General features: G+C 44.6%; 1 protein-coding gene and 1 pseudogene across 3 annotated transcripts in view; both read right to left on the bottom strand.

Moving 5' to 3' along the window:
- The window catches only part of MRPS17 (mitochondrial ribosomal protein S17), a 457,376-nt gene that overhangs the window by 78,553 nt on the left and 365,824 nt on the right, over positions 1–12,999 (bottom strand). The window lies entirely within an intron of this gene.
- Positions 6,676–7,458, bottom strand: LOC126950245 (cell division control protein 42 homolog; annotated as a pseudogene).

Consider the following 12,999-nt stretch of genomic DNA (forward strand, 5'->3'; position numbering starts at 1 on the left):
GGGCAACGAGAGAAAACTTCAGCTTCAAAAAAGTCACACACACACACACACACACACACACACACACACACACATTGACATGATACTTTTTAATGAAAGACAAAGTGAATTATATTTCAACTTCCATGGGATTTTGCTCACTCAAGTAACTTGAAGTTCATTGTTCTTATTCCTTGCCAAAGAATCCACCAGGATAAATGACATGGAGGGGGAGATTCATTGTGGGACGTGTTGGAAGGAGATTCTTGGCTCCCCTCGTACCTCATCTTAGGACTCATGTGGTGTGTGACCGGAAACTGCTCAGTCTCCCCCCCAAAAAAATGACTGTTTTTTGTTTTTTTTTTTTTTTTGAGACAGGATCTCTCTCTGTTGCCCAGGCTGAAGTGCAGTGGTGTCATCATAGCTCACTACCGCCTTGACTTCCTTGGCTCAAACAATCTTCCCTCTTCAGCCTCCTGAGTAGCTAGAGGCATGCACCATGCCTGGTTAATTTTTAAATTTTTTGTAGAGATGGAGTCTTGCTATGTTGCCCAGGCTGGTCTCAAACTCCTAGCCTTAAGTGATCCTCCTGCCTTGGGCTCTTAAAGTGCTGGGATTACAGGTATAAGCCACCATGCCCGGTGGCTTTTGATGAGCTGCTGCTCATTGCTAAGGAGGAGGGTGGAGAAGGAGGGCAGAGAAGGAGGGCATCACTACCTATTGTGAGGAAAAGTTTTAGTTTTGGCAACCATGAATATCTTACTCAGCAAAACAGACTGCCATCTGGAAATTTAGCTCCTAGACTGACTTTGTGAGTGCAGTCCAATCCAGTTGCCTGAGCTTAGTGGGACATGGCTTAGGCCAGAATTTGGGGTTTGGAGGTGAGACGGGCTAAAGTGGCCTGAGGAGCCATGCCCAGGACAGAACCTGGGTTGGAGGACATAGGATGCAAAGACAACCTTTGTGGGTTTGGAAGGCCAAGGCTGAGGAAGTACCCAGAGCCCACTCTGTACGTGTGTGTGTGTGAGTGTGTTGGGGTATCCGCTCTCAGCAGGGTGGGTGTGTTTGTGTGTGTCACTAGTGGTCTGTGTGTGACAAACATGTGCTCTCCGTGTGTGTGTATGTCTGTCTGTATTTGGGGGATGGTGAGTGTGATTGTGTAGTGTATTGAGGCAACCCGTGCCCACAGTGATGTGTGATTTGTCTGTTTGCATGTGCACGTGGGGTGGTGTGAGTAGCTGTATGGTAAGTGTCCTCTGTGGTGAGTGTGTGCATGCGCACATGCATATGTTTGTGTGTGTGGCAGGGTGGATGTGTGACTGATGGTGTGTATGGTCTGTGTGGAGAGGAGCATGTGAACTAAGCATGTGAGTATGTGTGTGTGGGGTGTATGGTTGTGTGGTGCATTGGGGGAATGTGCATCATCAGTGGTGTGCTGTTTGCATTTATGTGTCAATGTGTATGTGGTGTGTAAAGGGTGACCATTCTCTCGTGGGCCCCTGCCTTTCCACATCGTGCAGCATACACACACCCAGGTGCAGCTCTGTGAGCCTTGAGGGTGGTGCATCAGCATAAATCAAGTTTCATTGCAGCAGGAAGAAGAAAGACTGGGCCAGGTGCGGTGGCTCACACCTGTAATCCCAGCACTTTCGAAGGGCGAGGTGGGTGTATCACCTGAGGTCAGGAGTTGAGACCAGCCTGGCCAATGTGGCGAAACTCCAACTCTACTAAAAATACAAAAGTAGGGCCTGGCAGCACGTGCTGTAATCCCAGCTACTTGGGAGGCTGAGGCGGGAGAATCACTTGAACCTGGGAGGCGGAGAGTGCAGTGAGCCGAGATCGCGTCATTGCACTGCAGCCCAGGTGTCAGAGTGAGACCCTGTCTCCAAAAAAAGAAAAAAAAAGAAAGAAGACTAAATACGAATTAACAGGAGTTAGGAAAGTTTTCCTGGAAAGAAGGACCTCCAGTCTATGCCTGTGCTCTATTTGGCTGGGATTTCAACAAGCAAAAGTGAGTGTTCTGTTTGGGAGATAGAGGGAGAGGTAAACTTATCATATAGGAGCTTGCAAATGACCAAAGAGCATGGCAGGTGATCCTGGGAGGGTGAGTGACAGGGAGCAGGGGCATCACAAGACAGCTGAGGTGTCAGGCCCAGAGCACCATATCCAAGAGCCAGGGTTTGCTTCTGTGCACAGGGAAGAGTCAGTGAGCATTCTTAGGCTTGGGAGTGACAGGTTCTGGCCTGGCCATTGCCAAATAGGTATTGAAGCTGGGGTCAGTGGCTCACACCTGTAATCCCAACCCTTTGGGAGGCTGAGGTGAGCAGATCACCTGAGGTCATGAGTTCAAGACCAGCCTGGTCAACATATAGTGAAACCCTTATCTCTACAAAAATACAAAAATTAGCCAGGCGTGGTGATGTGCACCTGTAGTCCCAGTTACTCAAGAGGCTGAGGCAGGAGAATTGCTTGAACCTGGGAGGGGGAGGTTGCAGTGAGCTGAGATCGAGCCACTGCACTCCAGCCTGGGCAACAGAGTGAGACTGTCTGAAAAACATAAAAGGTTGGACGCAGTGGCTCACATCTGTAATCCCAGCACTTTTGGAGGCCGAGGCGGGTGGATCACGAGGTCAGGAGTTTGAGACCAGCCTGGCCAACATGGAGAAACCCTGTCTCTACTAAAACATACACAAAAATTAGTGTGGCAGCATGCGCCTGTAATCCAAGCTACTTGGGAGGCTGAGGCAGGAGAATCACTTGAACCCAGGAGGCAGAGGTTGCAGTGAGCTGAAACTGCACCACTGCACTTCAGCCTGGGCGACAGAGTGAGACTTAGTCTCTCAAAAACAAACAAAAAAAGAAACAAAAATAAACATTTGGGGGAAAGGGTGACATTCTTCAAAATAGACCATATGTTGGGTCATAAAACACATAACACATTTTTAAAATATTGAATTATACAAAGTATCTTTTATGATCACAATGGAGTGATGCCAGATATCAATAAGCATAAGAAAACTGAAAAATTTGCAAACATATGCAATTAAAACATTAAAACAATTAAAAACAAAACACTATTTTTTTGGTAGCAGAGGACAGGGTCTTGCTCTGTCACCCAGGCTGGAGCGCAGTGGCACGATCATGGCTAACTGAAGCTTCAACCTCTTGTGCTCAAGCTATTCTCCCATCTCAGCCTCCTGAGTAGCTGGGTCTACAGGCATATATCACCACACTGAGCTAATTTTTTATTTTTTGTAGAGATGCAGTCTCACTGTGTTGCCCAGACTGGTCAAACTCCTGGGCTCAAGCAATCCTCCCACCTCAGCCTCTCAAAGTGCTGGGATTACAGGTGTGAGCCACCATGCCCAGCCTGTTATGATGTTTTTATTTGGCTTTAATATTTGGATAATACTGGCCTCACAGAATGAGTTAGGAATTGTTTTTTCCTCTTTCCCTTTTGGAAGAGTGTGAGAAGGATTGCTGTTAATTCTTTTTGAAATGTTTGGTAGAATTCACCAGTGAAGCCATTTTTTCGTGGACTTAACTTTGTTGGAAGGTTTTTAATGCCCTGTTTTACTACTGCTATTCAATATTCTACTAGAAGTTTCAACAAGAACAATTAGACAATTAAAAAAATGAAAAGTATCAAAATTGGAGAGGAAGTAGTCAAACTATATTTATTTGCAGATGAGAATACATATCCCAAATATATAGCAAATCCAAAAGAATCCATGAAAAGGCTACTAGAGCTAATAAATGAATTCAGCAAAGTTGCAGGATGCAAGATTAACATATGCACAAAAACCCATTATGTTTCCATACAATTGAAATAAATAAACAAAAAAGTTAAGAAAGTAATTCCATTTGCAATAGCATCTAAAAAGTAAAATACAGGCCGGGAGCAGTGGCTTACCCCTGTAATCCCAGCACTTTGCGAGGCCAAAGCAGGCGGATCACCTGAGGTCAGGAGTTCAAGACCAGCCTGGCCAACATAGTGAAACCCCATCTCCACTAAAAATACAAAAATTAGCCGGGGATGGTGGCGCGCGCTTGTGGTCCCAGCTACTTGAGAGGGTCAGGCAGGAGAATCGCCTGAACCTGGAGGGCAGAGGTTGCAGTGAGCTAAGATCGTGCCACTTCACTCCAGCCTGGGAGACAGAGTGAGACTCCATCTCAAAAAATAAAAATAAAAAATAAAATAAAATAAAATACATAGGATAAATTTGAGGTGAATGACTTATACACTAAAAAGAACACAATGTGGCTAAAAATAAATTAAAGAAGGGCTAAACAGAAAGACATCATGTCATGGGTAGGAAGACTCAGTATTGTTAACATGTCAAGATTACTCAAAGTGATCTGTAGATTCAACCTAATTCCAGTCAATATCCCAACAGCCTTTTATGCAGAAATAAGTAAGACAATGCTTACATCCATATGGAATAATTATAAAGGGCTCCAAATAGCTAAAAGCTTATAAAGAATTACAAAGTCAGAGGAATCACACTTCCCAATTCCAAAGCTTGCTTTTTTTTTCTTTTTTAAAGGGTTTTTGTTTAATACATCTGAAAACAATGTATATACAAAGAATTGAGACATGAGAAAGCATTAGTTCAACAAGAATGAATCTATAAGAATTAGGATTGGGAAGGTGGAAAAAATTACTTCAATGTTTTTAAAAATTAGAAACTGCAACCAAAATAAACTAATAAAATCCCTATTAACACTTATGGAGAGTCTTCATAAGACTCTTTCCGGCTGGGCGTGGTGGCTTACGCCTGTAATCCCAGCACTTTGGGAGGCCGATGTGGGTGGATCACCTGAGGTTAAGAGTTTGAGACCATCCTGACCAACATGGAGAAACTCCATCTCTACTAAAAATATAAAATTAACCGGGCGTGGTAGCGCATGCCCGTAATCCCAGCTACTCGGGAGGATAAGGCAGGAGAATTGCTTGAACCCAGGAGGCAGAGGTTGCGGTGAGCTGAGAGCCATTGCACTCCAGCCTGGGCAACAAGAGCGAAACTCCGTCTCAAAAAAAAGAAAAAAAAAAAAAAAGGCCAGGCTTGGTGGCTCACGCCTGTGATCCCAGCACTTTGGGAGGCCAAGGTGGGCAGATCACGAGGTCAGGAGATCGAAACCATCCTGGTTAACACAGTGAAACCACTTCTCTACTAAAAATACAAAAAATTAGCCGGGTGTGGTGGCAGGCACCTGTAGTCCCAGCTACTCGGAAGGCTGAGGCAGGAGAATAGCATGAACCCAGGAGGTGGAGCTTGCAGTGAACCGAGGTCGTGGCCACTGCACCCCAGCCTGGGTGATAGTGCGAGACTCCATGTCAAAAAAAAAAAAAGTCTCCATGATTTTTATTAAACTAGAGAGCCTTACCTGGCTGCTTTAGGGTTCCTCATATGCAAAACAGAAATAAGGGGATTCCCCTGACTGGTCCCCATGTTGTTAAGTGTTCTCCACATCCCCACCCTACCTCCAGCTTCTTAATGAAGCAGGCCTCCGTCTTCCTAACTTGAGAGGATGTGAATCATTCCACAGATGTCTGTCTTATAGCACCACCCACCCCTCGTATTTCCTCTACATACCAGTTCTTCAGCTGCATTCTAGGAACACCATATACTACTGAGTTGCAAATCTATGCTAAGCATATAAGACAATGACTGACAGGGAAAAAAAATTTTCATTACAAACTCAATTCATTTGATTCATTTGGTGTATTTCAAAGGTGCAATACTTTTCTTCATTTACCAGTGAAAGAGGTTAGAAATTAACTTCCCCCAAAAATCAGCAAATGGCAAACAAATGTCCTTGAAAGTCACAGTCACCTACAGTGCATCCTAGAAAAGAGAAGGGGCAAGACAGGCTCCACCCACTTTCATGAGTTTCATCAAATACTGAATCTACTCGAGGGTGGAGAGAAAAGGCAACTTTCAAAAAGGAGCATGTTACTAAATGAGGCATTTCCTATACTCCTTCCTAAGAGCACCGGATGAGGAGCATGGTTTCTCAACTAGATCTAGGAAGTGGAATGTGGAATCATTCTGTCCTCCTCCCTTTAAGGGCTATCCACTGGTTAATGAATTAAAAAAACAGTACTGAAAAACAAACCCCACACACACTGCCCCCAAAGAAGAGGAGGAAAAAAAACAACACTAAGATGTCCCAGATTACTCTCCAGAGTGGAACCAGGGAGCAGCTTCAACAACTGCAGTTAGTTTATTACAAAGTCATCCACAAGCATGCCTTGCTTCTTTTGTGTGTGTGTGAAATAGAGTCTTGCCCTGTCACCCAGGCTGGAGTGCAATGGTGCAACCTCGGCTCACTGCAACCTCCCCCTCCCGGGTTCAAGTGAGTCTCCTACCTCAGCCTCCCAATTAGCTGGGACTACAGGCACGTGCCACCATGCCCAGCTAATTTTTTATATTTTTACTAGAGACAGGGTTTCACCGTGTTAGCCAGGATGGTCTCGACCTCTTGACCTCATGATCTGCCCACTTCAGCCTCCCAAAGTGCTAGGATTACAGGCGTAAGCCACTGCGCTCGGCCCATGCCTTGCTTTTAAACAACAACAAAAAAATTTTTTGAAACAAAACAAAAACTAGTACTAATCACTTTTCTGACAATACACAATAACTCAAAATTAACTAGTCCTGGGAGGGGGAAGGGCCATGCCTATGGGCCTTGTCTCACATGAGTGCATGTGGGTAAGTGCAGGGCATTTGTCATTATTCCAAAAATGAACTTTAATTTTTAATCTTTAGTTTGATTTAAACACTGCTTTTAGTATGATGCCGACACTAGTTGTGCAGAAAGGGCTCTGGAGAGATGTTCATAGCAGCACACACCTGCGGCTCTTCTTCGGTTCTGGAGGCTCCAGGGCAGCCAATATTGCTTTGTCAAATACATTCTTTAGGCCTTTCTGTGTGAGTGCGGAACACTCCACATACCTTACAGCCTTCAGGTCATGGGCCAGCTTTTCAGCAGTCTCTGGAGTGATAGGCTTCTGTTTGTTCTTGGAAAGTTTCTCAATAGTAGGGGGGTCATCTCTGAGATTAGTTTGGGTCCCAGCAAGCAAGAAAGGAGGCTTTGGACAGTGGTGAGTTATCTCAGGCACCCACTTTTCTTTCACATTTTCAAATGAAGGTGGAGAGACCACTGAAAAACAGACTAGAAATACATCTGTCTGTGGATAACTCAGTAGTAGTAATCTGTCATAATGCTCTTGCTCTGCAGTATCAAAAAGCCCAAGAGTATATGGGTCTCCACCAATCGTAACTGACTGCATAATTGTCAAAAACAGTTGGTACATATTCCGATGGAAATTTATTTGTTGTGTAGGATATCAGGAGACATGTTTTACTAACAGCACCATCGCCCACAACAACACACTTAATTGTCTGCATTGCTGAAATAGTTTTGTATCCACTTTAAATATTTCAAATCTGATGTTGACCTCAGCTTCTCCACTGGGGCATCGGCAGCACTCCCCAGTTTCAAAGCTTTCTACAAAGCTACAGTAATCAAAACTGTGTGGCAGTGGCATATCGAAGGACAATATCAAGAATATCAAGAAAGTGAAAAGACAACTTAAAGAATGGGTGAAAATATTTTCAAATTGTATATGTGATAAAGGTATGATATCCAAAATACATAAATAACTCCTACAACTCAACAGCAAAAAGGAGAAATAACTAAAATGGATGAAGGACTTGAATAGACATTTTTCCAAAGAAAATATACAAATGGGAAATAAAATGCAAAGTTACCACTTTATACTTACTAGGATGGCTACTGAAAAACCAAAAACAGAATATAAGTTTTGGCAAGGTGGTGAAACTGGAACACATACATTGCTGGTGGGGGTTGTGGCTGCTCTGAAAAACAGTGTGGCCATTCCTCAAAAGGCAAACAGGCCAGGTGCAGTGGTTCAAACCTGTCATCCCAGCATTTTGGGAGGCTGAGGTGGGAGGACTGCTTGAGACCAGGAGTTTGAGACCAGCCTGGGCAATGTAGTGAGACCCTCATCTCTATAGAAAATACAAAAATTAGCCAGGCATGGTGGTGTGCACCTGTAGTCCCAGCTACTTGGGAGGCTAAGTTGGGAGGATTGCTTGAGCCTGGGAGGTTGAGGCTGCAGTGTGAGCCATGCTTATGCCATTGCACTGTAGCCTGGGTGACAGAGCGAGACCCTGTCTCAAAAAAGGAAGAAAAGGGAAGAAAAGAAACAGACTTAGGCTGGGCGCAGTGGCTCACACCTGTAATCCAGCACTTTGGGAGGCCGAGGTGGGCAGATCACCTGAGGTCAGGAGTTCAAGACCAGCCTGGCCAACATGGTGAAACCCTATCTCTACTAAAAATACAGAATTAGCCGGGCATAGTGGCACATGCCTGTAATCCCAGCTACCTGAGAGGTTAAGGCAGGAGAATTGCTTGAACCCAGGAGGTGGAGGTTGCAGTGAGCTGAGATCATGCCACTGCACTCCAGTCTGGGCAAAAAGCATGAAACTCCATCTCAAAAAAAGAAAAAGAAACAGATTACAAAAAGCCCTGTTGGGTTTCTGAGAAGTAATGTGTCAGGCAACTTAGGCTTTATCTTTGTGTAACATTATTTTTAAAATCAACATATAATGTACACAGGAAAATGCAGGGATTTTAATGAGCTTTTACCAACATTTAAATCCAGAAAGTTTCTTCAGGCCCCTTTCAAGTCAGCCTTCTCATTTTTTTTTTTTTTTTTTTTTTTTTATTACACTTTAAGTTCTAGGGTACATGTGCACAACGTGCAGGTTTGTTACATATGTATACCTGTGCCATGTTGGTGTGCTGCACCCATTAACTCGTCATTTACATTAGGTATATCTCCTAATGCTATACTGTTCAAATTCCTCTTGCCCTGGAATAGCTTTGCCTTTTCTGAAGTTTCACATGAATGAAATCAAATAGTACAGATAATTTTGTGTCTGGCTTTTTCTACTCAGTATCTTCACTTTGAGATTCATCCACTCTGTTTCATATATAAACAAACTCCTCCACTGCTAACTAGTCTTCTTTGAATAAATATATCGCAGATTGTTTATCGGCCTCTTGTTGGACATGTTGTTTATAGTTTTAGGTTATTTTGATAAAGGTGCTATTAACATTCTTATGTAAGTGTTTTTGTAGACATATGCTTTTGTTTACGTTAAATAGATAGCTAGGAATGTAATTTCTGGGTTATATAGTAACTGCATGTTAACTAAAAGTACTAAACAGAGGCCACGTGCGGTGGCTCATGCCTGTAATTTCAGCATTATGGGAGGCTAAGGTGGGAGGATTCCTTAGCTCCGGAGTTTGAAACCAGCCTGGCCAACATGATGAGATCCCCCTGTCACTACTAAAAATATAAAAATTAGCTGGGCATGGTGGCCTGTGCCTATAATCCCAGTAAGACTTGTCTCAAACCCCTCAATGCTCTCCCAAAAAACCCAAAACTACTGAACAGTGTTTTGTTTGTTTTTTTTTGAGACAGAGTCTCACTCTGTCACCCAGGCTGAAGTGCAGTGGTAGAATCTCGGCTCACTGCAATCTCCACCTACTTGGTTTAAGTGATTCTCCTGCCTGAGCCTCTTGAGTAGCTGGGATTACAGGCTTCTGCCACCATGCCTGGCTAATTTTGTATTTTTTTTTTTTTTTTCAGTAGAGACAGAGTTTCACCATGTTGGACAGGCTGGTCTTGAACTCCTGACCTCAAGTGATCACCCGCCTTGGCCTCCCAAAGTGCTGGGATTACAGGCGTGGGCCACTGTGTCCAACCTCCAAGGACACCATTTTCAGAGCAAGCACCTGCCGGACTGCATCCTGCCCTGGGGCCCAAAAGCTCCTGCATCTCCACATTCCTGGAACCCCACTGACATCCCCCTCATGTCCTCCTGGACGGCTGCAGTGATGTAACACCAGCTGGACTCAATGGTGTGGCCAGGTCCCCAGCACTGTAGCCCACACAGTATCCTATACCTCAGACTGCTTTTGAGTTTTAAAAAAGTCTTTATGTATTCTAGATTCAAATTCAGTGTTAAATGTGTGGTGTGAAAATATTTTCCCCCAGTCTGCAGCCTTTTTATCGCTTACCCAGAATTTTCACAGTGCATTTTTAATTTTTTAATTTTAATTTTTAAATTTTGATGATATTTAATTTACCAGTTTTTTCTTTTATGTATTGTCTTTGTTGTCAAGTCTAAGAATTTTTCACCAGCACCAGGTCCTGAAATTTTTCTCCTTTTTTCAAAACTTTTATAGGGGCCAGGTGCAGTGGCTCACACCTGGAATCCTAGCACTCAGGGCAATCACCTGAGGTCAGGAGCTCAAGACCAGCCTGGCCAACATGGTGAAACCCTGTCTCTACTAAAAATACAAAAATTGGCTGGGCACGGTGGCTCACACCTGTAATCCCAGCACTTTAGGAGGCCAAGGCGGGTGGATCACCTGAAGTCAAGAGTTCAAGACCACCCTGGCCAACATGGTGAAACCCCATCTCTACTAAGAAAACACAACAATTAGTTGGGCGTGGTGGTGCATGTCTGGAGTCCCAGCTACTTAGGAGGCTGAGGCAGGAGAATCATTTGAACCTGGGAGGCAGAGGTTGCAATGAGCCAAGACTGCACCACTGCACTCCAGCCTGGGTGACAGAGTGAGACTCCATCCAAAAAAATAAAATAAATAAAATAATAAAAAATAAAAATACAAAAATTATCTGGGTGTGGTGGCTCATGCCTGTAGTTCCAGCTATCTGGGAGGCTGAGGTGGGAGAATCACTTGAATCTGGGAGGTAGAGATCATGCTACTGCACTCCAGCCTGGGTGACAGAGTGAGACCCTGTCTCAAAACAAACAAACAAGAAAACCACAGTGATATAGGACTTCACACCTGTAAACCAAAAAAAGAATTCTAAGTCTTCCCAACCATCTGAACGGACCCCTCCTCTTAGCCAAGGACATTCCAAGGTTAACCTGAGAAACTAGTTCAGGTCAGACGTGCCTCATTACACCCTCTTCCCTTTTGGAATTTAGGAAAAACTGACCAGCATTAACATCAACACAGACTTTAAGTCTGATAAGAAACATTTACAATCTGTTCTCTCTGAAGCCTGCTACTTTCGAGGCTTCATCTGCACAATAAAACCTTGGTCTCAAGAACCCTTTATTGTAACCTAGACATTCCTTTCTATTAATAACAACTCTTTCAACCAAATGCCAATCAGAACATTTAAAAATCTACTTAAGCCGGGCGCGGTGGCTCACGCCTGTAATCCCAGCACTTTGGGAGGCCGAGGTGGGCGGATCACGAGGTCAGGAGATCGAGACCATCCTGGCTAACACGGTGAAACCCCGTCTCTACTAAAAATACAAAAAACTAGCCGGGCGTGGTGGCAGCGCCTGTAGTCCCAGCTACTCGGGAGGCTGAGGCAGGAGAATGGCGTGAACCCGGGAGGCGGAGCTTGCAGTGAGCTGAGATCGCGCCACTGCACTCCAGCCTGGGCGACAGAGCGAGACTCCGTCTCAAAAAAAAAAAAAAAAAAAAAAAAAAAAAAATCTACTTAAGACCTTGAACCTCCCCTCCCCCCACCACTTCAAGTTGTCTCACCCTTCCAGATCAAACCAATGTAAATCTTTTTTTTTCGTTTTTTTTTTTTGAGACGGAGTTTTGCTCTGTCGCTCAGGCTGGAGTGCAGTGGCACCATCTCAGCTCACTGCAAGCTCCATCTCCCAGGTTCACACCATTCTCCTGCCTCAACCTCCTGAGTAGCTGGGACCACAGGCACCCGCCACCACGCCCAGCTAATTTTTGTTTTTGTATTTTTAGTAGAGACAGGGTTTCACGGTGTTAGCCAGGATGGTCTCGTTCTCCTGACCTCGTGATCCACCTGCCTCGGCTTCCCAAAGTGCTGAGATTACAGGCATGAGCCACCACGCTTAGCCAAACCAATGTAAATCTTACACATATTGATTGATGTATATTATGTCTCCCTAGTGTATAAAAGCAAACTGTACCCCTGACCACTTTGGGCACATGTCATCAGGACCTCCTGATGCTGTGTCACAGGAGTGTCCTTAACTTTGGCAAAATAAACTTTCTTTTTTTTTGGAGATGGAGCCTTGCTCTGTCACCCAGACTGGAGTGTAGTGGGCGTGATCTTGGCTCACTGCAACCTCCATCTCCTGGGTTCCAGCAATTCTTCTGCCTCAGCCTTCTGAGTAGCTGGGATTACAGGCACCTGCCACCATGCCCGGCTAATTTTTGTATTTTTAGTAGAGATGGGGTTTCACCATGTTAGCTAGGCTGGTCTCGAATCCTGACCTCAGGCAATCCACCCACCTCAGCCTCCCAAAGTGCTGGGATTACAGGAATGAGCCACCGTGCCCGGCCTAAACTTTCTAAATTGATTGAGACCTCTCTCAGATATTTTTGGTTCACATACCCATTAGGATGACTGCTATCCAAAACCACAGTAACATGTGCTGGTAAAGGCATGGAGAAGTTGGCACCTCGTGCATGACCGGTGGGAATGTAGTGACATGGTGTGACTGCTGTGTTTGTGTTTTCTTTAAAAATTAAACATAGATGCTGGGCGCGGTGGCTCACGCCTGTAATCTGAGCACTTTGGGAGGCTGACGCAGGTGGATCACCTGAGATCAGGAGTTTGAGAACAGCCTGACCAACATGGCAAAACCCTATCTCTACTAAAAATACAAAATGTAGCCAGGCATGGTGGTGTGCGCCTGTAATCCCAGCTACTCTGGAGGCTGAGGCAGGAGAATCGCTTGAACCCGGGAGGCAGAGGTTGCAGTGAGCTGAGATCACGCCATTGCGCTCCAGCCTGGGTGACAGAGTGAGGCTTAGTCTCAAACAACAACAACAGCAACAACAACAACAACATTAAACATAGAATTACCATACGATTCAACAATTCCACCTCAGGGTATATGCCCCAAAGAATAGAAAGCAGGGTCCAGAAAATATATTTGCACAATT

This window comes from Macaca thibetana, chromosome 3 (genome assembly GCF_024542745.1).
Source record: "Macaca thibetana thibetana isolate TM-01 chromosome 3, ASM2454274v1, whole genome shotgun sequence".
Classification (NCBI taxonomy): Eukaryota; Metazoa; Chordata; class Mammalia; order Primates; family Cercopithecidae; genus Macaca; species Macaca thibetana.